This window comes from Oreochromis niloticus, linkage group LG14, assembly GCF_001858045.2.
Source record: "Oreochromis niloticus isolate F11D_XX linkage group LG14, O_niloticus_UMD_NMBU, whole genome shotgun sequence".
Lineage (NCBI taxonomy): Eukaryota > Metazoa > Chordata > Actinopteri > Cichliformes > Cichlidae > Oreochromis > Oreochromis niloticus.
In genome coordinates, this window is record NC_031979.2 from 35,877,387 (window position 1) to 35,904,087 (window position 26,701).

General features: G+C 47.0%; 15 non-coding genes and 1 pseudogene across 15 annotated transcripts; all 16 read right to left on the reverse strand.

The window, feature by feature from the left end:
• Positions 1-12,415: 12,415 nt before the first annotated feature.
• Positions 12,416-12,528, reverse strand: LOC112842243 (U5 spliceosomal RNA). Its single transcript, XR_003213977.1, has one exon. It is a non-coding gene; the product is annotated as a U5 spliceosomal RNA (small nuclear RNA).
• Positions 12,529-12,978: 450 nt separating this feature from the next.
• Positions 12,979-13,168, reverse strand: LOC112842232 (U2 spliceosomal RNA). Its single transcript, XR_003213972.1, has one exon. It is a non-coding gene; the product is annotated as a U2 spliceosomal RNA (small nuclear RNA).
• A 4,798-nt stretch (positions 13,169-17,966) lies between these two features.
• On the reverse strand, positions 17,967-18,173 carry LOC112842233 (uncharacterized; annotated as a pseudogene).
• Positions 18,174-18,355: 182 nt separating this feature from the next.
• LOC112842244 (U5 spliceosomal RNA) lies at positions 18,356-18,468 on the reverse strand. The gene has a single exon (XR_003213978.1). It is a non-coding gene; the product is annotated as a U5 spliceosomal RNA (small nuclear RNA).
• Positions 18,469-19,089: 621 nt separating this feature from the next.
• On the reverse strand, positions 19,090-19,280 carry LOC112842307 (U2 spliceosomal RNA). The gene has a single exon (XR_003214034.1). It is a non-coding gene; the product is annotated as a U2 spliceosomal RNA (small nuclear RNA).
• Positions 19,281-19,462: 182 nt separating this feature from the next.
• On the reverse strand, positions 19,463-19,575 carry LOC112842241 (U5 spliceosomal RNA). The gene has a single exon (XR_003213975.1). It is a non-coding gene; the product is annotated as a U5 spliceosomal RNA (small nuclear RNA).
• Positions 19,576-20,366: 791 nt separating this feature from the next.
• LOC112842306 (U2 spliceosomal RNA) lies at positions 20,367-20,557 on the reverse strand. Its single transcript, XR_003214033.1, has one exon. It is a non-coding gene; the product is annotated as a U2 spliceosomal RNA (small nuclear RNA).
• Positions 20,558-20,739: 182 nt separating this feature from the next.
• On the reverse strand, positions 20,740-20,852 carry LOC112842269 (U5 spliceosomal RNA). Its single transcript, XR_003214003.1, has one exon. It is a non-coding gene; the product is annotated as a U5 spliceosomal RNA (small nuclear RNA).
• Positions 20,853-21,473: 621 nt separating this feature from the next.
• Positions 21,474-21,664, reverse strand: LOC112842340 (U2 spliceosomal RNA). Its single transcript, XR_003214067.1, has one exon. It is a non-coding gene; the product is annotated as a U2 spliceosomal RNA (small nuclear RNA).
• Positions 21,665-21,846: 182 nt separating this feature from the next.
• LOC112842245 (U5 spliceosomal RNA) lies at positions 21,847-21,959 on the reverse strand. The gene has a single exon (XR_003213979.1). It is a non-coding gene; the product is annotated as a U5 spliceosomal RNA (small nuclear RNA).
• A 621-nt stretch (positions 21,960-22,580) lies between these two features.
• On the reverse strand, positions 22,581-22,770 carry LOC112842334 (U2 spliceosomal RNA). Its single transcript, XR_003214061.1, has one exon. It is a non-coding gene; the product is annotated as a U2 spliceosomal RNA (small nuclear RNA).
• Positions 22,771-22,952: 182 nt separating this feature from the next.
• On the reverse strand, positions 22,953-23,065 carry LOC112842240 (U5 spliceosomal RNA). The gene has a single exon (XR_003213974.1). It is a non-coding gene; the product is annotated as a U5 spliceosomal RNA (small nuclear RNA).
• A 1,173-nt stretch (positions 23,066-24,238) lies between these two features.
• LOC112842332 (U2 spliceosomal RNA) lies at positions 24,239-24,428 on the reverse strand. The gene has a single exon (XR_003214059.1). It is a non-coding gene; the product is annotated as a U2 spliceosomal RNA (small nuclear RNA).
• A 182-nt stretch (positions 24,429-24,610) lies between these two features.
• On the reverse strand, positions 24,611-24,723 carry LOC112842270 (U5 spliceosomal RNA). The gene has a single exon (XR_003214004.1). It is a non-coding gene; the product is annotated as a U5 spliceosomal RNA (small nuclear RNA).
• Positions 24,724-25,173: 450 nt separating this feature from the next.
• Positions 25,174-25,364, reverse strand: LOC112842324 (U2 spliceosomal RNA). Its single transcript, XR_003214051.1, has one exon. It is a non-coding gene; the product is annotated as a U2 spliceosomal RNA (small nuclear RNA).
• Positions 25,365-25,545: 181 nt separating this feature from the next.
• LOC112842283 (U5 spliceosomal RNA) lies at positions 25,546-25,657 on the reverse strand. The gene has a single exon (XR_003214016.1). It is a non-coding gene; the product is annotated as a U5 spliceosomal RNA (small nuclear RNA).
• Between the last annotated feature and the right edge of the window lie 1,044 nt (positions 25,658-26,701).

Consider the following 26,701-nt stretch of genomic DNA (forward strand, 5'->3'; position numbering starts at 1 on the left):
AGCCTCTATCCGTGCCGATAGAAAAAACTGCTGGCGGGTGACAATATCCATCGTCACTATCCATGTCTGCCCGCGATTTGATGCGGAATTGTCTCTTTCCAGTCCATATGCCTAGACCGTCCTTTATTTTGCGTACTCCCGGGAGAACGTCAACGCATCTCCCTAGAAAGTACCGAATAGTCTCCTCCGTGACCCAGGGGTTGTACATATGTATTGTTAAAATTCTGTAGTCATTGTGGTACAAAGGGGTCACTGTGTATCTCCGCAGCTCTTCATCTTCCGCTAAAATACACTTCCTTCTCACTTCTTCTGCGTATTCTCCTGTTGAAAAAGTCACATCGTAGTGCTTACTTGCGGTGCTCTGTTGTAGGCAGTATATTTCCTCCGGCTGTATCTTCAGGGCTTCGAAGAGGATCTTACGTCCAAAGGTTATTCTGTCATGAAGTTGGGAGTCTTTCTCCAGTAGTTCAAATTTCAAAGTATTTCTTGTTCCAGATATTCTTGCATCTCTCTCGGAGAAACTGGCCGATGCCGTCGCCATCTTTCTTTGCTTCCCGCCTGAACTGATAAGAACAGATTTTTTTTTCCCTTTATTTTGTACACGAGTCATTTCCATGCTTACATTCCACATTTTACATTTCTTGTGCATCATAACATAATACATTCCTAGTCAATATCACATTTTACTTAATCGTTACACCCAACAAAACATCATGTAGGGGGAGGCATCAGCCAACCCCCCAAAAGATAATCAACAACCTAGGAACACACACAATCTTTAAATACTCTTTCTATCTCTTACCACCTTTTTCTAGGTGGCTTTGGGAAAATTGCTTTCCACCTATCCTTAATTGTATCGCTTCCCCATTTTTCCAGTTCGAACCAGTATATGTTTTCGATTTCTATCTCTATTGCCCTGCGTGTTCCTATTTCGCTCCATTTATATGTCCCAGTTATATACCCCTGCCCTGCTTTCCATAATTTAAGTTTTACAATTGATACTAATGTGCAAAGAGTTTTATTCTGTTGTTTTCCCAAAGCTTTAAAATCAAATGATATAATCTCATTATATGTCACATTTCTCAAGCACTCAAAGCGTTCTTTCACCCCCTTCCACACCTTTTTTGCATAATCACATTTCCAGAGTACATGATCGATCGTTTCTTCCTCCATGCAGTTCTTTCTGGGGCAATCCTTCTGTTTCCCCAGGTTATGGGCATACATAGTAGTCCTGACCGGCAGTCTCTTATGCAGCTGTAACCAGTTAAAGTCCTTCAGCCCATTCCTCAATGATTGTACCCGTACCCACACTTCAGGTCTCACTATCGTTAATTCGACATTTAATTTCTGTACCAAACTCTTGTATAGCAACTTATGATTTGTCACTACCTCCGCATCCTTACATTCCTGATGTCCCCCCCCCCCACTTGACCATACGCTGATAGTACTCAGGCCTGTCCTTGGCTTTGGGACCCTTATTATCCCACCCGATTAAAAAACGGAATGGTACCGACAGCCAAAACCACAATAGGGTTTGGCATTTATGCATAAATGTCCTTTTCAAAAGTGTACATACATTACTATAGAATATTGCATCCAATTTCAGGGGAATGTTTGGCACATCCCTCCCACCATCTGATATTTCTTGATACATTAAAGTCCTCTTCACATATTCATAACTCCCCCATATGAACTTAAATATTCCCCTCATCAATTGTGCTCTATACAAACGCGGCAGCGGAAACACATAAGCCAAGTATAACAATTTTGGCAGTATATCGGCCTTTATGACCAACACTTTTCCCGATACAGAAAGTTTCCTTGCCCTCCATAATCCCATTTTCTTCTCGACAGCCGCCATCTTATGTCTCCAGTTTTGAAACGCATCCCCCTCCCTGTTCCCAAAGGAAATCCCCAATACCTCCATAGGACCGTTACACAACATAAAATCACATATTTGGTCCTTTCTCCCCTCCCACTTTCCAAGGTATTTATACTTGGACTTTTCCTTATTTATTTTAGATCCAGTTGCCTTCTCGTAGTCTTGTATAATTTTGATCACCTCTCTTAAGCTGTTGTCATCTGCCAAGTACAAAATCGTATCATCTGCGTATTATGATATTTTTAATATCTCGCCCCGGGGCAGCATTATCCCTTTAATAATCTGGCAGAACAGATTTTTTCTTTCGAAAAGTTTTTTATTGGCACTCAAACATAAAAACCAAACACAGTCATCTCATAAAATTCAATTTCTACCTAGTTCAAAAGATTGCTTTTAAAAAGGGGCCTGTGCAGGAGCGATGTGGCTCTCTTTTAAAAACAGTTTTAGAACCCATCCCATCCTTTCAAACTGTCCTGGTGCTCAGAGGGGATCCCCACCCCTTTGCTCCTTCCCACCTTCCTCTCCCGGAGAGCCAGGCCGCTGCTGCTTTGACCTTACTGTGTGTGGCACCGACTCCTCCGTCCGAATGGGCACAGAGGCGATTCTTCTTTGTGGCTGCTTCCTAGGCTTGCCGCTTGCAGCACAGATCTCTTTGATTGTTGCTGCTGCCATTCAGAGAGCAGCCACGGGGGGGATCTGCATGTGCTTTCTTACCAGCAAGTTCCTGGAGGTCCAAATGGCGTCTTTGATGGCAGCGAGAGTAAGCCACTGCTTCTCAAAGTCTTTCCTTTGTGCTTTTGTTCCCTGGCTCGCCCCATAGAGCACTAGCTGTGCTGTTAGGACCTCCCTTGCTGGTAAGTACGGGAATTGCGAGGAGCCGGCCTTTGCCCACTGGTCTACGGCAGCGCTGCACTCCCAGAGCAGGTGCCTCATCGACTCAGGCACGCCACAACCAGGTCGGGGACACATGGATGTTGCAGACATGCCCCGGGAGTGCATGACGGACCTGACTGGGAGAATCCCATGGGCCACCATCCAGGACAGATCCCGGAGTTTGTTCGAAAGAATGGGATGGTTCACCAAGCGCCACATATCTGTGGCCTCTCCGATTGAGAGGCCGCGCACTGGAGTCACAGATTCTCTCTCCTGCACAACAGAAATAAGAGACCGGTGTTTAGTTAAAATGTTCAAGTCTTCATTTTCCAAATTAAAAAAAACTAAAAACGACTTTAACTCCGCATAGGCTGGAGGGAGGCTAAAAGAGACGGGTACTTTAAGATTCACTGGTATCAGTTTCTTCTGTCTTAAGTAGCTCCCCATCCAAAATCTGACCCACGCCTGTGTTTTGGAGTTACTGGAACGGGCCGTAGCCTGCCTCATGTGGCTGCTGGTATAGAGACTTCCTACAAACAAATACAAGTCTGGAACCCCTTTTCCTCCATTCTCTTTCATTTTCTTCATTGTTCCCCTTCTAAGTCTTTCCCATTTAGAACCCCATAAAAAATAAAAAATGGCCCGTTCCAGTTCTAAAATCACTTTTCTGGGTGGGATAAAAACTGAGCTGACTAATAAAAGCAGGGGTAAAACCACTGCTTTGATGATTAAAACCTTGCCCTCCAAAGTAAACGTTCTCAGTCCCCAGTACCCCAGTCGTTGCTTCGCTTTCCCTATAATGTCAGGCCAGTTGGTCTTTCCTTCTCCTTCCTTGTCAAACTTAATCCCTAAAATCCTCTGGTCGTTTTGTGTAACATTCATCTCAAGTCCGGTCAACTCTGTAGCCCCCCATGGTCCATAAAATTGTGCCTGAGTCTTATTCTTGTTAAGCTTTGAAGCTGAAGCCTTCCCAAACCAGTCAGTTACGTCAAAAGTCCTTTTTACTGATGAGAGGTCTGTACATAAAATATTGATGTCATCCATGTACAGAACACATTTTGTTGTTTGTCCGCCACTCCCTGGTATTTCCAACCCATTTATTCCTTTGTCCCTTCTCAAGATCTGCGCCAGTGGTTCTATGCAGATAACATAAAGGAGTGCAGATAACGGACAGCCCTGACGGACACCGCAGTGTAAATCTACCGCTTTTGTCAAGATCCCGTTAACAACAAATCTACTGCCAATCCCCTTATATAGCAGTTTCACCCAAGAGATAAACTGTTCTGGAAACCCCATCTTTTGCAGCACTCTAAAGAGGTACTGGTGTGAGATCCGATCAAAAGCTTTCTCGAAATCTAAATTTAAGACAATTAACCGAATGTTTCTGTCTCTCGCAAAACAGATGGTGTCTCTGATCAAGACGAGGCTGTCTGTAATCTTTCTACCTTTAACAGCGCAAGCTTGATCCGGGTGGATTATCTGGCTTAGAACAGGACGTATCCGTGTTGCTAAAAGTTTACTAAAAAATTTACAGTCGCAATTTAAGAGAGCAATTGGTCTCCAGTTTTTTAAGTCAGTCTTGTCTTTGCCTTTATGAATAAGAGTGACTATCCCTATTCTAAAGCTGTCAGGTAGTCTGTCAAGTCGGCTAAAATCTGTAAAAACAGTAAGTAGGTCCGTCGCTAAAATGTCCCAAAAGGTCAGGTAAAATTCAATCGGAAGTCCGTCTATTCCTGGGGACTTCCCACTTTTAAAACTATTGACACTGATTGAGCTCAGTTAGTGTAAAGCCTTGACTTAAACACCCATTATCCTCAACAGTCTTTTCAATAAAGTCCAAGGTCTGTGTAATAGTCTCCACATTAACAATTTTTTCATCATACAACTCTTTGTAATAATCTTCAACCACCTGCATGATGTCCTTGGTATTTTTGACTTTTTGTCCAGTTTTATTACTTAGTTGAGAAATAAAACCAGATTTGCTCATAATTTTCTTGAAGAAATACCTTGTGCATTTTTCACCTTCTTCTCTCTCTTTTTCCCTGCTTCTTAAAATGACACCCATACTTTTTATGTCTGCAATTCCCTGCATTTCTTCCTTGACTTCTTTGATTTCGTCATTAAAATTGATCCCCTGTTGGTTTAAAAGATAATACCTTTGTAGTCGTTTCTGCAGCCCCATCATGCGTCTGTTCTCAGCAGCCTTCTTCCTTTTCCCAGCCTGTCTAAAAAATAACTGTGTCCGTCCTTTAACCATTTCCCACCACAGTGCACGTGTTTCGTAAAAGTCCTGGAGGGTCTGCCACTCACGGTACTGCTCCCTGTACTGGCTGACCAGATTCTGGTCTTCCAGCAGGGAGCAGTTGAGTCTCCACAGTCCTCTCCCCATCGTCACACCCGAAGCCAGTGTGATAGTACAGGACAGCATCAAGTGATCGGAAAAGAAAACAGGCGTCAGTCTAGTATCAGTTGGTAAACAGTCTCTTACAAACACGTAATCGATACGAGAGGCCCTAGAGCCATCACCACTGACCCAGGTGAAGCCCTCCTCTCTGGGATGCATTGCTATAAAACAGTCAGTAAGTTTAAAATCCCTAACCATCCCCTGCAATAGAAGTGACGTCTTATCAACTTTAAAATCTTGCCTGGCTCGTTTCCTATCCTTTCTGCTTAAAACACAGTTAAAATCTCCCCCAACCACTAAGGACACCCTCCCAAGCATGTGGGGCTGCAGTTCCTCTAAAAGGTCATATCTTTCATGCTTGTCGTTAAACCCATAAATATTTAAGAGGTTAAAATCCTTTCCCATAAAAGTCAAATTTACTAAAAGCGCTCTTCCTTCTCTCACCACAGTGCTCCCCTTTACCAGAACAAGAGGGTTTTGAATTAGAATGGCCACTCCATTTGACCCACTCCATATTGATGGTTGTGGCCACATGTCCTGCCACTGGGTACATGCTTTTGAAAAAGGTATTGCACATTCCTGAATTAAAATCACATCTGACGTTATGGTATTTAAAAAGGATAAAACACTCTGGGCTCTCATTTTGGTCTTAACACTTCTAACATTAATAGTTGAAAAGGTGAGAGCCATGAGTAATGATAAAAGGGACAAGCTAACCATTTTTAGAGGTTAAAAGGAATTGATTCTCATCAAGAGAAGACTTAACCCAAGCTTCGGGGATCTTAGAATCAGTTTATTTCTTGTGAATGGAGCTCTTCCTTCACCTCGCATGGTTCGGGAGGAAGGGTTGGAGCTCTATTCCCCTTACGGACTCTGGGAGACGGCCTCTGTTGCAACGCTGCATTTACCATACGGTCCTTGGGGGTTGATTGCAGAACTATATTGAGAAAAGAGACCTCATTTGGTGAGTCGGGGGGGGAAATCCTGGAGTTCCCCCCAGAGGAACTCTCTGAAGGTGCTTCAAGTCTTCCCCTCTTTCCTGAGACAATTGTCCCAGAGGACAACTCTGATGCCAGCCTCTTTGCCAGCTGGGCATCAGGGAGGGACTGATCCTGAGTACTGTCAATTGAAATGCTTTCATCTTCTTGTGCTCCACTCTCAACCTGCCTGCCTGCCCCCTCCTCTGAGGCTTCTGGTTGGGCAGGCATTTCATGCCCCTCCCCATTTCCCGCCTCCCCCTGTTCATCTCCTCCATTCAGAAGTTTTGGCGGGAAATTCAAATTTTCAAGCCCAGCTGCATCAATTAGTTCTTCCTCATTGCCTATTTCGTTCAGATTTTGCTCTTTTGTCGTTTTTTTTTCCTTAAGTTTATTTGCAAATGACCTAGGGCAGTTTCTGAAGAGATGGTCCTCTCCTCCACACAGATTACAATTCAATTCAATTCAGTTTTATTTATATAGCGCCAAATCACAACAAAAGTCGCCTCAAGGCGCTTTATATTGTACAATAGATCGCACAATAATAAATAAAGAGAAAACCCCAACAATCATATCATATGACCCCCTATGAGCAAGCACTTTGGCGACAGTGGGAAGGAAAAACTCCCTTTTAACAGGAAGAAACCTCCGGCAGAACCAGGCTCAGGGAGGGGCGGCCATCTGCTGCGACCGCTTGGGGTGAAGAAGGAAAACAGGATGAAAGACATGCTGTGGAAGAGAGACAGAAATTAATAACAGATATGATTCGATGCAGAGAGGTCTATTAACACATAGTGAGTAGCTGGAAAGGAAAAACTCAATGCATCATGGGAATCCCCGGCAGCCTACGTCTATTGCAGCATAACTAAGGGAGCATTCAGGGTCACCTGGTCCAGCCCTAACTATATGCTTTAGCAAAAAGGAAAGTTTTAAGCCTAATCTTGAAAGTAGAGATAGTGTCTGTCTCCCGAATCCAAACTGGAAGCTGGTTCCACAGAAGAGGGGCCTGAAAACTGAAGGTTCTCCCTCCCATTCTACTTTTAAAGACTCTAGGAACAACAAGTAGGCCTGCAGAGCAAGAGCGAAGTGCTCTAATAGGGTGATATGGTACTACAAGGTCATTAAGATAAGATGGGGCCTGATTATTTAAGACCTTGTATGTGAGGAGCAGGATTTTGAATTCAATTCTGGATTTAACAGGAAGCCAATGAAGGGAAGCCAAAACAGGAGAAATGTGTTCTCTCTTCCTAGTCCCTGTCAGTACTCTTGCTGCAGCATTTTGGATTAGCTGAAGGCTTTTCAGCGAGTTTTTAGGACATCCTGATAATAAAGAATTACAGTAGTCCAGCCTGGAAGTAATGAATGCATGAACTAGTTTTTCAGCATCACTCTGAGACAGGATATTTCTAATTTTAGAGATGTTGCGCAAATGGAAGAAAGCAGTCTTACATATTTGTTTAATATGTGCATTAAAGGACATGTCCTGGTCAAAAATGACTCCAAGGTTCCTCACAGTGTTACTGGAGGCCAAGGTAATGCCATCCAGAGTAAGAATCTGCTTAGATACCATATTTCTAAGATTTTCAGGGCCGAGTACAATAACCTCAGTTTTATCTGAATTAAGAAGCAGAAAGTTAGCGGCCATCCAGGTCTTTATGTCTTTAAGACATTCCTGCAGTTTAACTAATTGGTGTGTGTTACCTGGCTTCATGGATAGATAGAGCTGCGTGTCATCTGCATAGCAGTGAAAATTTATGCTATGTCTTCTAATGATGCTGCCTAGGGGAAGCATGTATAATGTAAATAGAATTGGTCCTAGCACTGAACCCTGTGGAACACCATAACTGACCTTAGTGTGTGAAGAGGACTCTCCATTTACTTGAACAAATTGGAGTCTATTAGATAGATATGATACAAACCACTGCAGCGCAGTACCTGTAATACCTACAGCATGTTCTAATCGCTCTAATAGGATATTATGATCAACAGTATCAAACGCAGCACTAAGGTCCAGCAGGACAAGCACAGAGATGAGTCCACTGTCAGAGGCCATAAGAAGATCATTTGTAACCTTCACTAAAGCTGTTTCTGTGCTGTGATGAGCTCTGAAACCTGACTGAAACTCTTCAAATAAGCCATTCCTCTGCAGATGATCTGTTAGCTGTTTGACAACTACTCTTTCAAGGACTTTTGATATAAAAGGAAGGTTGGAAATTGGCCTGTAATTAGCTAAGACAGCTGGGTCTAGAGATGGCTTTTTGAGTAAAGGTTTAACTACAGCCAGCTTGAAGGCCTGTGGTACATAGCCGATTATTAGAGATAGGTTGATCATACTTAAGATCGAAGAATTAATTAATGGCAGGACTTCTTTGAGCAGTTTTGTAGGAATGGGGTCTAAAAGACACGTTGATGGTTTGGAGGAATTAATTATTGAAGTTAACTCAGAAAGATCAATTGGAGAAAAAGAGTCTAACTTAACATCGATGGTATTAAAAGTAGCTGTAGATAATATTACATCTGTGGGATGATTATTGGTAATTTTTTCTCTAATGATAAAAATTTTATTTGTGAAGAAGTTCATGAAGTCATTACTAGTTAACGTTAAAGGGATGGTTGGCTCAGTAGAGCTCTGACTTTTTGTCAGCCTGGCTACAGTGCTGAAGAGAAACCTGGGGTTGTTCTTATTTTCTTCAATCAGTGACGAATAGATGTTCTGGCTTTGCGGAGGGCTTTCTTATAAAGCAGCAAACTATTTCTCCAGGCTAAATGATGATCCTCTAAATTTGTGACACGCCATTTCCTCTCCAGCTTACGGGTTATCTGCTTTAGGCTACGTGTTTGAGAATTATACCACGGAGTCAGGGACTTTGGATTTGAGGCCTTAGTTTTCACAGGAGCTACAGTATCCAGAGTCGTACGTAGTGAGAAGGTAAAATTATTAACAAGATAATCAACCTCTGTTGGAGTAGCGTTCAGGTAGCTGCTCTGCTCTATGTTGGTACAGGGCATTGAAGATGATAACAGTGGGTGGATTATATTCTTAAACTTAGTTACAGCACTTTCAGAAAGACATCTACTTTGATAAAGTCTACTCTCCACTGCTGTGTAATCAATTATTGTAAATGTAAATGTTATCAGGAAATGATCAGACAGCAGAGGGTTTTCAGGAAACACTGTTAAATGTTCAGTTTCTATGCCATATGTTAAAATGAGATCTAGAGTGTGATTAAAGTGGTGGGTGGGTTCTTTTACATTTTGAGAGAAGCCAATTGAGTCTAATAACAGATTAAATGCGATGTTGAGGCTGTCATTTTTAGAATCTACATGGATGTTAAAATCACCCACAATAATTATTTTATCTGAGCTGAGCACTAAATCAGATAAAAAGTCTGAGAAATCAGAGAGAAACTCTGTGTAAGGCCCAGGTGGACGATAGATGATAACAAGTAAGACTGGTTTCTGAGTTTTACAGCTGGGGTGGACGAGGCTAAGCATCAGGCTTTCAAATGAATTAAAAGTCTGTCTTGGTCTTTCGTTAATTAATAGGCTGGTGTGAAAAATTGCTGCCACACCGCCCCCTCGGCCTGTGCTTCGAGGTTTCTGGTAGTTAGAATGACTCGGGGGTGTTGATTCATTTAAACTAACATAATCATCCTGCTGCAACCAGGTTTCTGTAAGGCAGAGTAAATCGATTTGTTGATCAATTATTAAATCATGTACTAACAGAGACTTGGAGGAAAGAGACCTAATATTTAATAATCCACATTTCATTGTTTTACTCTTTGGTTCAGATGTGGATACTGTATTGTTCTTTCTTTGTGATTTTTTATGTTTAAGTTGTTTATTGCTGGTTTTTAGTTTGTTTTTTGTGTGTTTGGGAGCTGACACAGTCTCAATGGAGATGGGTTTTTGGGGGGGTAGCAGGAGGAGAGAAGCTGCAGAGAGGCGTGTAAGACTGCAACTCTGCTTCCTGGTCCCAACTCTGGATAGTCATATTTTGGGGAGTTTAATAAATTGGTCCATATTTCTAGAAATGAGAGCTGCTCCATCCAAAGTGGGATGGATGCCGTCTCTCCTAACAAGACCAGGTTTCCTCCAGAAGGTTTGCCAATTATCTATGAAGCCCACATCGTTTCTGGGACACCACTCAGACAGCCAGCAATTTAAGGAGAACATGCGGCTAAACATGTCACTCCTGGTCTGATTGGGGAGGGGACCAGAGAAAACTACAGAGTCCGACATTGTTTTGGCAAAGTTACACACCGATTCAATATTGATTTTAGTGACCTCCGATTGGCGTAACCGGGTGTCATTACTGCCGACGTGAATTATGATCTTACTGTATTTACGTTTACCCTTAGCCAGCAGTTTTAAATTTCCTTCAATGTCGCCTGCTCTGGCCCCTGGAAGGCAATTGACTATGGTTGCCGGTGTCTCTAGCTTCACATGTCTGAGAACAGAATCGCCAATTACCAGAGTTTGACCCCCGGCGGGTGTGTCGCCGAGTGGGGAAAAACGGTTAGACACATGAACAGGTTGGTGGTGTACCTGGGGCTTCAGTTTAAGACTATGCTTCCTCCTCACCGTCACCCAGCCGCCCTCTTTCCCCAGCTGCTTGGGGTCTGCCGGGGAACAGCTAGCGGGGCCTACGCTATCTTCGGCTGCACCAGCTACAGGGGCCTGGCTGGCTACGGGTGAATGAAGGGTGCGAAGCCGAGTCTCCAATTCAGTAATCCTGGCCTCCAGAGCTACAAATATCCTACATTTGTTACAGGTATCATTACTGCTAAAGGAGGCCGAGGAGTAACTAAACATCTGACACAATGAGCAGGAAAGTGCAGGAGGGACAGGTGAAGTAGCCATGGTGCTAACGAGTCGGCTACGAGCTAAGCTAAGCTAGCGAAACAGTACAGAGACAGTGAGTGAATACTTTGGCTATAAATTAGGCAGTGAGGACACAGAAAGGGTGATTCAGATGAAGCACGTTAAGATTATACTATGAAAAAGGGATGTATCAAAAGATTTAAATTAAATTGCTAAGCAGAAAAGCTACTCAGAAACACCACTGTGTTTGAGCAGGAACAGGAAGTGATACTATACCGCAGAGCGAGCGAACACCAAGTGACACTTGCGGTTATTTCTACATTCAGTAAAAGTATGCCCTCTTTCTTTACATTTTCCACAAATGATTACCTTACATGCTTCTACCAAGTGCCCATGCTCCCCACACCTCCGGCAGAGCTTTGGTTGCCCCTGGTAATGAATGTAGCCTCTGTTGTCCCCCAGAACTATCATGGATGGGAGATGTTTCGGGCCCTGAAACCCATGGGGGTCTTCCCATTGTTGTATGGGGACCTTCCATGCACAGGTTCCAGATTCCATCTACATCCCTCACCTTCATAGCCTGGCCTTTCACAGTGCTGTATCTTCCCAGCCACAAGCAAATGTCTTCAGCATTAACAGTTTCATTGAACATTCTAACAATCACCGTTTTCAAGGTGTTGTCAGTCAGTTTCTCAATGTTAAATGCTTCAAATTGAGGTTTCACATTCTCATACCTTATCCAAAAATCTTTTAGCAATGCGCTTGAACAAAAACTCACGTCAAATCCTTTGTTGAAAGGGAGGGTCAAGATACAGTTCAGGTCATGTGGTGAAAACTTCAGCACTTGCTGAATCATCTTCCTGGAAAAGTCCAATCTAGATATCTTTGGCAATTCTCCTAATTTTTCATTTGAGATAAAAAGCACACTGTGGTGCCTCCGCAAGCCGGCATGGTTGGCCGCCATGGTGGAGGCACCACAAGCTAGCAAGGCTAACAAGTGTCCTTAAAACAGTAAAAGACTAGAAAAAAACAAAAAATACTTTTTAAAACACAACTACTAACAAAACTTCCCTTTAAAAATGGGAGAAAGCAATGTTTTAGCTACTGCAAGCTAAAACACCTTATTCCCAAAGGCAAAAAAGAAGAGAAAAAAAAAAAATATATATATATACTATACTCTCCCCGCCAGTGATGTTAGCACTGCGACAGTCACGCACACTCCACACACCCAAAGGAGACGATCGCAGTCTTAGCCAAAAGGCCGAGAAGCGATGGCCTGCTACGGGTTCCTGGCTGAGCCGCCTTCTCGGGACACTTCTCGCTTGTGACGGTGCTCACAGGGAGGCAGCCGCTTCAAATCTCCGCCCACCCACTGTACCTCAGAGGCCTGCGGAGCTCACTGGAATTGCGTGCTGCTTTCTTCTGTTATTTCTTTTGAACAACGAGGAGAGAGCCCAGCCAGACGGCAGACCCTGCCAAAAATAGGTGCAACTCCTTAGCGCTGCTCTCCACGGAAGTCTTTAGTAAAAGGCGAAAGACTTGTACGTTATGAAGAGAAGCCAGAGTGTGTGTTTCTTTTGCCTCGCAGGAAGCCGCAGTGACTGCTCGTCCCGGCTTCCGGCGTCACGGTAGGCCCTGTTTGCTTGGCTGAAGCGGCAGATCTCAGGCCCCGCCTGCTCTGCTCCAGAGCTCCACTTTGACAGGAAAGGGGTGACTGGAGAGGACGTTCGCGGCTTCAGGCTGCTTTCTGGCCCTGGGCTTGGCAGACCTTCATTCTTTGGCTTGTACGTTATGAAGAGAAGCCAGAGTGTGTGTTTCTTTCGCCTCGTCACGGTAGGCCCTGTTTGCTTGGCTGAAGCGCCATTTCTCAGGCCGCGCCTGCTTCTGCTCTGCTCCAGAGCTCCACTTTGACAGGAGAGGCGTGACTGGAGAGCATGTTCGCCGCTTCAGGCTGCTTTCTGGCTCTTCTCTGGCAGATGTTAATTTGTTTGGCATTCTTGCTTTTGCACAAGGTCAGCAAAGGGGGCACCGTTCCCGGAGGCGCTGCAATACCGGGTCGATGCGTGGAGCGAACGGAGCGAGCCCCTTATTCAGCTCCCTGTTCTAAAAATGCGTTTAATACGTTGCCCCCGAATCGGGGGCGTATCAGATATTAAACTGATAAGAACAGATTTTTTTTTTCCTCTTTTTATTTACTTTCCAAACCATTTCCATACTTTACATTTACATTTCACATTTCTCATACATCGTAACATATTATTTTCCAAATCAATGTCATACCTTTATTTCATCACACCTCAATAAAACATTCTACAGAAAAAAATAAAAAAAAAGAAAGGTTAAACAACCGTAAAGTCCCACAAAATAAAGGACCAAAACCAAAATAACAATCACGTTTCTATTATGTCACTCCTTATCACTTACCACCTTTTCTTTTTTGGTGGTTTTAAAAAGATGATTTTCCACCTATCCTTAATTGTGTCGCTTCCCCACCTTTCTAATTCATGCCAGTATATACTTTCAAATTCTTTCTCTATTGCCTTAACTGTTCCTATCTCTCTCCATTTATACACTCCAGTTATATGTCCCTGCCTCGCTTTCCATAATTTAAGTTTTACAATTGATATCAACATACAAATTATTTTATTTTGTTCTTTTCCCACCCCTTTAACCCCAAACGAAGTGATCTCATCATATGTCACATTCTCCAAACAGTTATAACTCTCTTTTACCCCATCCCAAACCTTTTTTGCATATTCACATCCCCATAATACATGTTCAATAGTTTCATCTTCCATACAATTTTCCCTTGGACATACTTTTTGCTTCCCCAGGTTGTGGGCGTACATCGTGACCCTAACTGGTAGCCTTCTATGCAAGTGCAACCAATTAAAATCTTTAAGCCCGTTCTTAAAACTCTTGTCCTGGGCCCGTAACCACACTTCAGAGTTCACCATTACAGGATTGACATTGAGTTTCTGTACCAGTTTCCTATATAATACCTTGTGATTTATCACTGTATCCTCTTCTTTGCTTTCCTTATATCTCCTCCCCCACTTTACCATTTTCTGGAAATACTCCGGCCTACTCTCAGCTTTAGGGCCTTTATTATCCCACCCTATTAGAAACCGGTATGGTATAGACAGCCAAAACCATATCAGGATTTGGCATTTGTGTATATATGTCTTTTTCAGGAGTATGCATACATTGCTGTAGAATATTGAGTCAAGCTTCAGAGGAGCGTTTGGCACATCCCTCCCACCTTCTGATATTTCCTGATACATTTGCGCCCTTTTTACATATTCATAGCCCCCCCATATAAACTTAAATATTCCCCTCGTTAGTTGAGCTCTATACTTGTGCGGCATCGGAAAAACATAGGCCAAATGTAGCAGCTTTGGCAATACTTCGGCCTTTACGACCAACACTTTCCCTGAGACAGAAAGTTTTCTTGTCTTCCATAATCCCAGTTTTTTCTCGACGGCTGCCATCTTCTTTTTCCAATTGTACAGTGCATCCCCCTCCCCGTTCCCAAACGATATTCCTAATACGTCCATAGGACCTTCACACAACATAAAATCACAAATCTTGTCCTTCCTCCCCTCCCACTTCCCAAGGTATTTGTACCTAGTCTTCTGCTTATTTATTCTCGATCCAGTTGCTTTTTCATAATCATATAGAATGTCTATCACTCCCCTTAAGCTTTCATCATCTGCCAAATATAATATTGTGTCATCCGCGTATTGTGATATTTTTAAACTCTCACCCCGGGGCAGCGTTATCCCTTTAACAACGTAACTCCCCCTTATTGCACAAGCCAGGGGTTCTGCGTATAAAACAAACAGCACCACAGAGAGCGGGCACCCTTGCCGCAATCCCCTCGTTTGCTGCACTTTACCCGTTAAATGCCCATTTATTTTGATTTTTGAATTTATGCCCTTGTATAAGACCTTTACCCATTTTATAATGACCCCACCTAGTCCCAGCCCCTCCATAACCTTCCACAAAAAGGGGTGATCTACTCTGTCGAAAGCTTTCTGCTGGTCCAGGCTCACACATATTGCAGCAATATTTCTCTCCTTTACATATGTGAGTACATCCCTGTGTAGATGTAAGTTCCATGTGATTTGCCTCCCCTGTACCCCACAAGTTTGGTCCATTTCCACTATGTGTGACATGACTCCTGCTAGCCTATTCGCCAAAATCTTACTCAATATTTTATAGTCTACGCACAGCATAGTTAGTGGCCTGTAATTGTCTAAATGCTTCGGATTTCCTTTCTTAAACAGAATAGTCACCACTCCCGTTTTCATGCTTTCCGACATCTCTCCTCCCTCCATGATTTCCTTAAAAACCTCCAGGAGGTGGGTCCCCACCATATCCCAAAAAACCATGTAAAATTCTTTTGTTAAACCGTCTATGCCAGGCACCTTACCGGCCTTCATTGTCTTAACCACATTATACGCCTCCCCTACCGTCAATTCCCCCCCCAGCTTGTCATTTTCTTCTTCGGGTAACCTCCTCCTTAAAGATCTTATAAAACTCTCCCCCTTCCCTCATCCAAGCTCTCCTTTGTAAACAAATTACCATAATATTCTTCCACCGTTCTTAACAATTCATCTTTCCCCCTTATCACCTTCCATCCCTCTCCAGTTCCGTTATCACCACCCTCTTATCCCTAGTCTTCATTTGCTAAAAAAGTATGAGGAGCATTTCTCATTCTCCTCATACTCTTCCTGTTTTAATTTATATATTACAGCTCTCGCTTTCCTCTCAAGTAGTTCCTCCTGTCTTATTTTTAAATTTTCCAAGTACCCTTCCTTTTGAACCTCCTTTCCCTTATTTTCCATAACATAGATTTTTTCTATCTCCTTCTGTATTGTATCGAACTCTTTCTTTCGAAATTTTGACCTCTCTGTACAATATTCAACCGTAAACTTTTGATTTTTTTCTTTATGTCCTCCCACCAAGCCACATTGTTACTGTATAAACTTTTCATCTCGGCCCATATCGGGAAAATTTTTATGAAACCCTCCCTATAGGCTTTCTCTGCGAGGACATCATTATTAAACTTCCAGTACCCTTTTCCAAAATCCGGCCCTGCTATCTCGAGCTCCACATCAACTGCTTGATGATCTGTAAAAAGGGCCGGTATTGTTTTTCCCTCTATTATTTTGCACTCTTTCCCTACTAAAATGTAATCTAACCTACTCTTCCCCCCCCTTGTGTTCTTCCAAGTATACCCCACTTGCTTTCCCAGTAGCTTCCCCATTACGTCAATTAAACCATATTTTTTAATGAAGGTCCTAAAGGGGAGGGAAAACTTTTCCCTTTCCAAGGAGCAATTAAAGTCCCCTCCCACAATAATATCTTTTCTAGTCAAAAAACAAGTATCCATTTTTTGAAAAAGGTCCTTACGTAGCCCAGGCTCCACTTGTGCATATACATTTATTATCCGGCATTGAGTCCCGTTTTTATCGATATCCACCACCATTACCCTTCCTTGTATTACAGTAAAGCTCTCAATTATCCGGATATCTTTATCCCCACATAACACCCCAACTCCAGACCCATGTACCCCCCCAATGCTCCAAGAAGCTTCCCCTCCCCTCCATTCCTCAGTAAACAAAGCAACATCCCCCTCATCTCTCAGGTGAACTTCCGGAACCAAACAAACATCAAAATTATGACACAATAAAAATTCATAAACAATTTTCCTCTTTCGGGCATTTTTTAGCCCCCTAACATTCAGGGTAATTATCCGTAGTTTTCCCATACTATAAACAAAAAGCAAGTGGAGCACTAGGACAAGAAAGAAAATAAAGAAAAAAAAGTAATGAGTCTCATAATTTATTTTACCTCCTCTCTTGGGTTCACTAATTGTCCATTTTGGTGTGTGACAGAAGGTCTTTTATGAAAGAGTCCTCTGACTGTTCTTCGCTCTCACCTTCCTCTTCCTTATCTCCATCACTTGTCACGTCACTTAGGGGGGTATGCATGCACTCAGTCTGTGTTCCCCTCCACGCATACCCCTCAACATTTACACCTTCCTCCAAAACCTCCTCCCTAATATCCTGGTCTCTTTGCTCACCATGTTCAGGAAAGGCGGCTGGACTCACCTTTCTCCTCCTTTTAGCAGACTTTCTCCGTGGCTTTCCGACCACTTCCCAACCTTTTTGGGGTTCCTCCCCCTGCTGTACTTTCTCACCATCTTGCTCATGGCTCCTCTCTCCCTCCTCCTCACTTCGCTCCGTCCCCTCCTCCACTCCTTCTACTTTGTCCTCATTAGCCTGATTTCCAGCAGCTGGTGGTGGCTCCTGAGGCCTTGCTCCTTCACCAGAGTCTGTTTCCTCTTCACTACGTTTTTCCCCAATAAGTCCAGTCTTTACCACGGTAGAATAAGGCCGTGGCTTAGTACAGTCTCTCGCCATATGCTCTTCCGAATCACATAAATGGCATCTCCTGGGCTCCTTGCAGTCCCTCGTAATGTGTCCAAGCTTGCCACAACTCCTACACCTCACCTGGTCGCATTGTTCCGCATTATGTCCAACACTCCCGCATTTCCTACATGCTTGGGGCAGCCCTGCGTAAACAAGGAAGCCTCTGTCCGCTCCAATAGAAAAAACAGCAGGTGGGTGACAATATCCATCTTCGCTATTCATATCCGCACTCAGTTTAATGCGAAATTGTCTCTTTCCGGTCCATATGCCCAGACCATCCTGTATCTTTCGTACTCCTGGAAGAACAGTAACGTATCTCCCTAGAAAGTACCTTATAGTCTCTTCCGTGACCCATGGGTTATACATATGTATCGTTAAAATTCTGTAATCATTGCGATACAAAGGGGTCACCATATATCTGCGCAGTTCTCTATCTTCTTCCACAATACACTTCCTTCTCACTTCTTCCGCATATTCTCCTGTAGTGAATGTCACATCATAGTGCTTACTTGCGGTGCTCTGTTGTAGGCAGAATATTTCCTCCGGCTGTATCTTCAAGGCTTCGAAAAGGATTCTCCGTCCAAAAGTTATCCTGTCATGAAATTGAGTATCTTTCTCCATGAGTTCAAATCTCAGCGTATTCCTCGTTCCAGAAGTCCTTACGTCCCTCTCAGAAAAGCTGGCCGACGACATCGCCATCTCTCTTTGCTTCCCGCCTCTTCTGATAAGAACAGATACTACACTTGATCTTAGCCAAAAGGCCGAGAAGCGATGGCCTGCAACGGGTTCGTGGCTGAGCCGCCTTCTCGGGACACTTCTCGCTTGTGACGGTGCTCACAGGGAGGCAGCCGCTTCAAATCTCCGCCCACCCAGTGTACCTCAGAGGCCTGCGGAGCTCCCTGGAATTGCGCGCTGCTTTCTTCTGCTATTTCTTTTGAACAACGAGGAGAGGGCCCAGCCAGACGGCAGACCCTGCCAAAAATAGGTGCAACTCCTTAGCGCTGCTCTCCACGGAAGTCTTTAGTAAAAGGCGAAAGACTTGTACGTTATGAAGAGAAGCCAGAGTGTGTGTTTCTTTTGCCTCGCAGGAAGCCGCAGTGACTGCTCGTCCCGGCTTCCGGCGTCACGGTAGGCCCTGTTTGCTTGGCTGAAGCGGCAGATCTCAGGCCCCGCCTGCTCTGCTCCAGAGCTCCACTTTGACAGGAAAGGGGTGACTGGAGAGGACGTTCGCGGCTTCAGGCTGCTTTCTGGCCCTGAGCTTGGCAGACCTTCATTTCTTTGGCTTGTACGTTATGAAGAGCAGCCAGAGTGTGTGTTTCTTTCGCCTCGTCACGGTAGGCCCTATTTGCTTGGCCAGATCTCCACTTTGACAGGAAAGGGGTGACTGGAGAGGACGTTCGCGGCTTCAGGCTGCTTTCTGGCCCTGCGCTTGGCAGACCTTCATTTCTTTGGTTTGTACGTTATGAAGAGAAGCCAGAGTGTGTGTTTCTTTCGCCTCGTCACGGTAGGCCCTGTTTGCTTGGCTGAAGCGGCATTTCTCAGGCCGCGCCTGCTTCTGCTCTGCTCCAGAGCTCCACTTTGACAGGACAGGTGTGACTGGAGAGCATGTTCGCCGCTTCAGGCTGTTTTCTGGCTCTTCTCTGGCAGATGTTAATTTGTTTGGCATTCTTGCTTTTGCACAAGGTCAGCAAAGGGGGCACCGTTCCCGGAGGCGCTGCAATACCGGGTCGATGCGTGGAGCGAACGGAGCGAGCCCCTTATTCAGCTCCCTGTTCTAAAAATGCGTTTAATACGTTGCCCCCGAATCGGGGGCGTATCAGATATTAAACTGATAAGAACAGATACTACACTTGATCTTAGCCAAAAGGCCGAGAAGCGATGGCCTGCTACGGGTTCCTGGCTGAGCCGCCTTCTCGGGACACTTCTCGCTTGTGACGGTCCTCACAGGGAGGCAGCCGCTTCAAATTTCCACCCACCCAGTGTACCTCAGAGGCCTGCGGAGCTCCCTGGAATTGCACGCTGCTTTCTTCTGCTATTTCTTTTGAACAACGAGGAGAGGGCCCAGCCAGATGGCAGACCCTGCCAAAAATAGGTGCAACTCCTTAGCGCTGCTCTCCACGGAAGTCTTTAGTAAAAGGCGAAAGACTTGTACGTTATGAAGAGAAGCCAGAGTGTGTGTTTCTTTTGCCTCGCAGGAAGCCGCAGTGACTGCTCGTCCCGGCTTCCGGCGTCACGGTAGGCCCTGTTTGCTTGGCTGAAGCGGCAGATCTCAGGCCCCGCCTGCTCTGCTCCAGAGCTCCACTTTGACAGGAAAGGGGTGACTGGAGAGGACGTTCGCGGCTTCAGGCTGCTTTCTGGCCCTGAGCTTGGCAGACCTTCATTTCTTTGGCTTGTACGTTATGAAGAGAAGCCAGAGTGTGTGTTTCTTTCGCCTCGTCACGGTAGGCCCTATTTGCTTGGCCAGATCTCCACTTTGACAGGAAAGGGGTGACTGGAGAGGACGTTCGCGGCTTCAGGCTGCTTTCTGGCCCTGGGCTTGGCAGACCTTCATTTCTTTGGCTTGTACATTATGAAGAGAAGCCAGAGTGTGTGTTTCTTTCGCCTCGTCACGGTAGGCCCTATTTGCTTGGCCAGATCTCCACTTTGACAGGAAAGGGGTGACTGGAGAGGACGTTTGCGGCTTCAGGCTGCTTTCTGGCCCTGGGCTTGGCAGACCTTCATTTCTTTGGTTTGTACGTTATGAAGAGAAGCCAGAGTGTGTGTTTCTTTCACCTCGTCACGGTAGGCCCTGTTTGCTTGGCTGAAGCGGCATTTCTCAGGCCGCGCCTGCTTCTGCTCTGCTCCAGAGCTCCACTTTGACAGGAGAGGCGTGACTGGAGAGCATGTTCGCCGCTTCAGGCTGCTTTCTTGCTCTTCTCTGGCAGATGTTAATTTGTTTGGCATTCTTGCTTTTGCACAAGGTCAGCAAAGGGGGCACCGTTCCCGGAGGCGCTGCAATACCGGGTCGATGCGTGGAGCGAACGGAGCGAGCCCCTTATTCAGCTCCCTGTTCTAAAAATGCATTTAATACGTTGCCCCCGAATCGGGGGCGTATCAGATATTAAACTGATAAGAACAGATACTACACTTGATCTTAGCCAAAAGGCCGAGAAGCGATGGCCTGCTACGGGTTCCTGGCTGAGCCGCCTTCTCGGGACACTTCTCGCTTGTGACGGTGCTCACAGGGAGGCAGCCGCTTCAAATCTCCGCCCACCCAGTGTACCTCAGAGGCCTGCGGAGCTCCCTGGAATTGCGCGCTGCTTTCTTCTGCTATTTCTTTTGAACAACGAGGAGAGGGCCCAACCAGACGGCAGACCCTGCCAAAAATAGGTGCAACTCCTTAGCGCTGCTCTCCACGGAAGTCTTTAGTAAAAGGCGAAAGACTTGTACGTTATGAAGAGAAGGCAGAGTGTGTGTTTCTTTTGCCTCGCAGGAAGCCGCAGTGACTGCTCGTCCCGGCTTCCGGCGTCACGGTAGGCCCTGTTTGCTTGGCTGAAGCGGCAGATCTCAGGCCCCGCCTGCTCTGCTCCAGAGCTCCACTTTGACAGGAAAGGGGTGACTGGAGAGGACGTTCGCGGCTTCAGGCTGCTTTCTGGCCCTGGGCTTGGCAGACCTTCATTTCTTTGGCTTGTACGTTATGAAGAGAAGCCAGAGTGTGTGTTTCTTTCGCCTCGTCACGGTAGGCCCTATTTGCTTGGCCAGATCTCCACTTTGACAGGAAAGGGGTGACTGGAGAGGACGTTCGCGGCTTCAGGCTGCTTTCTGGCCCTGGGCTTGGCAGACCTTCATTTCTTTGGTTTGTACGTTATGAAGAGAAGCCAGAGTGTGTGTTTCTTTCGCCTCGTCACGGTAGGCCCTGTTTGCTTGGCTGAAGCGGCATTTCTCAGGCCGCGCCTGCTTCTGCTCTGCTCCAGAGCTCCACTTTGACAGGAGAGGCGTGACTGGAGAGCATGTTCGCCGCTTCAGGCTGCTTTCTGGCTCTTCTCTGGCAGATGTTAATTTGTTTGGCATTCTTGCTTTTGCACAAGGTCAGCAAAGGGGGCACCGTTCCCGGAGGCGCTGCAATACCGGGTCGATGCGTGGAGCGAACGGAGCGAGCCCGTTATTCAGCTCCCTGTTCTAAAAATGCGTTTAATACGTTGCCCCCGAATCGGGGGCGTATCAGATATTAAACTGATAAGAACAGATACTACACTTGATGTTAGCCAAAAGGCCGAGAAGCGATGGCCTGCTACGGGTTCCTGGCTGAGCCGCCTTCTCGGGACACTTCTCGCTTGTGACGGTGCTCACAGGGAGGCAGCCGCTTAAAATCTCCGCCCACCCAGTGTACCTCAGAGGCCTGCGGAGCTCCCTGGAATTGCGCGCTGCTTTCTTCTGCTATTTCTTTTGAACAACGAGGAGAGGGCCCAGCCAGACGGCAGACCCTGCCAAAAATAGGTGCAACTCCTTAGCGCTGCTCTCCACGGAAGTCTTTAGTAAAAGGCGAAAGACTTGTACGTTATGAAGAGAAGCCAGAGTGTGTGTTTCTTTTGCCTCGCAGGAAGCCGCAGTGACTGCTCGTCCCGGCTTCCGGCGTCACGGTAGGCCCTGTTTGCTTGGCTGAAGCGGCAGATCTCAGGCCCCGCCTGCTCTGCTCCAGAGCTCCACTTTGACAGGAAAGGGGTGACTGGAGAGGACGTTCGCGGCTTCAGGCTGCTTTCTGGCCCTGGGCTTGGCAGACCTTCATTTCTTTGGCTTGTACGTTATGAAGAGAAGCCAGAGTGTGTGTTTCTTTCGCCTCGTCACGGTAGGCCCTATTTGCTTGGCCAGATCTCCACTTTGACAGGAAAGGGGTGACTGGAGAGGAGGTTCGCGGCTTCAGGCTGCTTTCTGGCCCTGGGCTTGGCAGACCTTCATTTCTTTGGTTTGTACGTTATGAAGAGAAGCCAGAGTGTGTGTTTCTTTCGCCTCGTCACGGTAGGCCCTGTTTGCTTGGCTGAAGCGGCATTTCTCAGGCCGCGCCTGCTTCTGCTCTGCTCCAGAGCTCCACTTTGACAGGAGAGGCGTGACTGGAGAGCATGTTCGCCGCTTCAGGCTGCTTTCTGGCTCTTCTCTGGCAGATGTTAATTTGTTTGGCATTCTTGCTTTTGCACAAGGTCAGCAAAGGGGGCACCGTTCCCGGAGGCGCTGCAATACCGGGTCGATGCGTGGAGCGAACGGAGCGAGCCCCTTATTCAGCTCCCTGTTCTAAAAATGCGTTTAATACGTTGCCCCGAATCGGGGGCGTATCAGATATTAAACTGATAAGAACAGATACTACACTTGATCTTAGCCAAAAGGCCGAGAAGCGATGGCCTGCTACGGGTTCCTGGCTGAGCCGCCTTCTCGGGACACTTCTCGCTTGTGACGGTGCTCACAGGGAGGCAGCCGCTTCAAATCTCCGCCCACCCACAGTACCTCAGAGGCCTGCGGAGCTCCCTGGAATTGCGCGCTGCTTTCTTCTGTTATTTCTTTTGAACAACGAGGAGAGGGCCCAGCCAGACGGCAGACCCTGCCAAAAATAGGTGCAACTCTTTAACGCTGCTCTCCACGGAAGTCTTTAGTAAAAGGCGAAAGACTTGTACGTTATGAAGAGAAGCCAGAGTGTGTGTTTCTTTTGCCTCGCAGGAAGCCGCAGTGACTGCTCGTCCCGGCTTCCGGCGTCACGGTAGGCCCTGTTTGCTTGGCTGAAGCGGCAGATCTCAGGCCCCGCCTGCTCTGCTCCAGAGCTCCACTTTGACAGGAAAGGGGTGACTGGAGAGGACGTTCGCGGCTTCAGGCTGCTTTCTGGCCCTGGGCTTGGCAGACCTTCATTTCTTTGGCTTGTACGTTATGAAGAGAAGCCAGAGTGTGTGTTTCTTTCGCCTCGTCACGGTAGGCCCTATTTGCTTGGCCAGATCTCCACTTTGACAGGAAAGGGGTGACTGGAGAGGACGTTCGCGGCTTCAGGCTGCTTTCTGGCCCTGGGCTTGGCAGACCTTCATTTCTTTGGCTTGTACGTTATGAAGAGAAGCCAGAGTGTGTGTTTCTTTCGCCTCGTCACGGTAGGCCCTATTTGCTTGGCCAGATCTCCACTTTGACAGGAAAGGGGTGACTGGAGAGGACGTTCGCGGCTTCAGGCTGCTTTCTGGCCCTGGGCTTGGCAGACCTTCATTTCTTTGGTTTGCACGTTATGAAGAGAAGCCAGAGTGTGTGTTTCTTTCGCCTCGTCACGGTAGGCCCTGTTTGCTTGGCTGAAGCGGCATTTCTCAGGCCGCGCCTGCTTCTGCTCTGCTCCAGAGCTCCACTTTGACAGGAGAGGCGTGACTGGAGAGCATGTTCGCGGCTTCAGGCTGCTTTCTGGCCCTGGGCTTGGCAGACCTTCATTTCTTTGGCTTGTAAGTTATGAAGAGAAGCCAGAGTGTGTGTTTCTTTCGCCTCGTCACGGTAGGCCCTATTTGCTTGGCCAGATCTCCACTTTGACAGGAAAGGGGTGACTGGAGAGGACGTTCGCGGCTTCAGGCTGCTTTCTGGCCCTGGGCTTGGCAGACCTTCATTTCTTTGGCTTGTACATTATGAAGAGAAGCCAGAGTGTGTGTTTCTTTCGCCTCGTCACGGTAGGCCCTGTTTGCTTGGCTGAAGCGCCATTTCTCAGGCCGCGCCTGCTTCTGCTCTGCTCCAGAGCTCCACTTTGACAGGAGAGGCGTGACTGGAGAGCATGTTCGCCGCTTCAGGCTGCTTTCTGGCTCTTCTCTGGCAGATGTTAATTTGTTTGGCATTCTTGCTTTTGCACAAGGTCAGCAAAGGGGGCACCGTTCCCGGAGGCGCTGCAATACCGGGTCGATGCGTGGAGCGAACGGAGCGAGCCCCTTATTCAGCTCCCTGTTCTAAAAATGCGTTTAATACGTTGCCCCCGAATCGGGGCGTATCAGATATTAAACTGATAAGAACAGATACTACACTTGATCTTAGCCAAAAGGCCGAGAAGCGATGGCCTGCTACGGGTTCCTGGCTGAGCCGCCTTCTCGGGACACTTCTCGCTTGTGACGGTGCTCACAGGGAGGCAGCCGCTTCAAATCTCCGCCCACCCACAGTACCTCAGAGGCCTGCGGAGCTCCCTGGAATTGCGCGCTGCTTTCTTCTGCTATTTCTTTTGAACAACGAGGAGAGGGCCCAGCCAGACGGCAGACCCTGCCAAAAATAGGTGCAACTCCTTAGCGCTGCTCTCCACGGAAGTCTTTAGCAAAAGGCGAAAGACTTGTACGTTATGAAGAGAAGCCAGAGTGTGTGTTTCTTTTGCCTCGCAGGAAGCCGCAGTGACTGCTCGTCCCGGCTTCCGGCGTCACGGTAGGCCCTGTTTGCTTGGCTGAAGCGGCAGATCTCAGGCCCCGCCTGCTCTGCTCCAGAGCTCCACTTTGACAGGAAAGGGGTGACTGGAGAGGACGTTCGCGGCTTCAGGCTGCTTTCTGGCCCTGGGCTTGGCAGACCTTCATTTCTTTGGCTTGTACGTTATGAAGAGAAGCCAGAGTGTGTGTTTCTTTCGCCTCGTCACGGTAGGCCCTATTTGCTTGGCTGAAGCGGCATTTCTCAGGCCGCGCCTGCTTCTGCTCTGCTCCAGAGCTCCACTTTGACAGGAGAGGCGTGACTGGAGAGCATGTTCGCCGCTTCAGGCTGCTTTCTGGCTCTTCTCTGGCAGATGTTAATTTGTTTGGCATTCTTGCTTTTGCACAAGGTCAGCAAAGGGGCACCGTTCCCGGAGGCGCTGCAATACCGGGTCGATGCGTGGAGCGAACGGAGCGAGCCCCTTATTCAGCTCCCTGTTCTAAAAATGCGTTTAATACGTTGCCCCCGAATCGGGGGCGTATCAGATATTAAACTGATAAGAACAGATACTACACTTGATCTTAGCCAAAAGGCCGAGAAGCGATGGCCTGCTACGGGTTCCTGGCTGAGCCGCCTTCTCGGGACACTTCTCGCTTGTGACGGTGCTCACAGGGAGGCAGCCGCTTCAAATCTCCGCCCACCCACAGTACCTCAGAGGCCTGCGGAGCTCCCTGGAATTGCGCGCTGCTTTCTTCTGTTATTTCTTTTGAACAACGAGGAGAGGCCCAGCCAGACGGCAGACCCTGCCAAAAATAGGTGCAACTCTTTAACGCTGCTCTCCACGGAAGTCTTTAGTAAAAGGCGAAGACTTGTACGTTATGAAGAGAAGCCAGAGTGTGTGTTTCTTTTGCCTCGCAGGAAGCCGCAGTGACTGCTCGTCCCGGCTTCCGGCGTCACGGTAGGCCCTGTTTGCTTGGCTGAAGCGGCAGATCTCAGGCCCCGCCTGCTCTGCTCCAGAGCTCCACTTTGACAGGAAAGGGGTGACTGGAGAGGACGTTCGCGGCTTCAGGCTGCTTTCTGGCCCTGGGCTTGGCAGACCTTCATTTCTTTGGCTTGTACGTTATGAAGAGAAGCCAGAGTGTGTGTTTCTTTCGCCTCGTCACGGTAGGCCCTATTTGCTTGGCCAGATCTCCACTTTGACAGGAAAGGGTGACTGGAGAGGACGTTCGCGGCTTCAGGCTGCTTTCTGGCCCTGGGCTTGGCAGACCTTCATTTCTTTGGCTTGTACGTTATGAAGAGAAGCCAGAGTGTGTGTTTCTTTCGCCTCGTCACGGTAGGCCCTATTTGCTTGGCCAGATCTCCACTTTGACAGGAAAGGGGTGACTGGAGAGGACGTTCGCGGCTTCAGGCTGCTTTCTGGCCCTGGGCTTGGCAGACCTTCATTTCTTTGGTTTGTACGTTATGAAGAGAAGCCAGAGTGTGTGTTTCTTTCGCCTCGTCACGGTAGGCCCTGTTTGCTTGGCTGAAGCGGCATTTCTCAGGCCGCGCCTGCTTCTGCTCTGCTCCAGAGCTCCACTTTGACAGGAGAGGCGTGACTGGAGAGCATGTTCGCGGCTTCAGGCTGCTTTCTGGCCCTGGGCTTGGCAGACCTTCATTTCTTTGGCTTGTAAGTTATGAAGAGAAGCCAGAGTGTGTGTTTCTTTCGCCTCGTCACGGTAGGCCCTATTTGCTTGGCCAGATCTCCACTTTGACAGGAAAGGGGTGACTGGAGAGGACGTTCGCGGCTTCAGGCTGCTTTCTGGCCCTGGGCTTGGCAGACCTTCATTTCTTTGGCTTGTACATTATGAAGAGAAGCCAGAGTGTGTGTTTCTTTCGCCTCGTCACGGTAGCCCTGTTTGCTTGGCTGAAGCGCCATTTCTCAGGCCGCGCCTGCTTCTGCTCT